Source organism: Macrobrachium nipponense, chromosome 1 (assembly GCF_015104395.2).
Source record: "Macrobrachium nipponense isolate FS-2020 chromosome 1, ASM1510439v2, whole genome shotgun sequence".
Taxonomy (NCBI): Eukaryota; Metazoa; Arthropoda; class Malacostraca; order Decapoda; family Palaemonidae; genus Macrobrachium; species Macrobrachium nipponense.
The window spans coordinates 110,898,215-110,898,881 of record NC_087200.1 but is presented as its reverse complement, the minus strand read 5'-3'; positions in this window follow the sequence as shown (position 1 = coordinate 110,898,881).

Below are 667 nucleotides of genomic sequence, written 5' to 3'. Positions count from 1 at the left end.
GATATATATATATATATATATATATATATATATATATATATTGTGATGAGGTGGCCTAGAGTATGTGGGTCTGGTTACCATTAATACTTGGGGAAGTAGCCAAAGATCTGTATCTGGACACTATTAATATTTGTTAACCCAAATTGCCAAGTATTGGGTCTAGGACACCCTTTGTACTTGGGGCACAGTTTGATCAAGTACTTGGTTATTGCTTACTTCACTACAGCCAGACACCTGACCCTTCATCACAAATACTAAACGACAGAATACTCTAAAGGTAACAGTGATCCCTTATAGAACTGAAACAGTTAAGAAAAAACAATCAGTCTTAAGTTCATTAAAATGGATGTGAGGTAATCTTAATTAAAGGGCATCACTCCTGCAATTTCAAATCTAAATATTTCCCTGATTCGGATTCATTTGAGGGAAACGGCACAATTACCACTCTATATTTCTACCTAAACAAAAATAAGATATAATACTGGTGGTACAATAAAATGCTCATATAAATTCTAAATAGAAAAATTTATTTCTAAATTAAAAATTCAAATTTGAAATGAAATTCAATTAAATACAAATTAATTTGCAAGTGTTAGATTCAAACAATTACACAATAGAATATTATTCAAACTAATTAACAAACTAAAGACAATGCAAAAAAAAACAT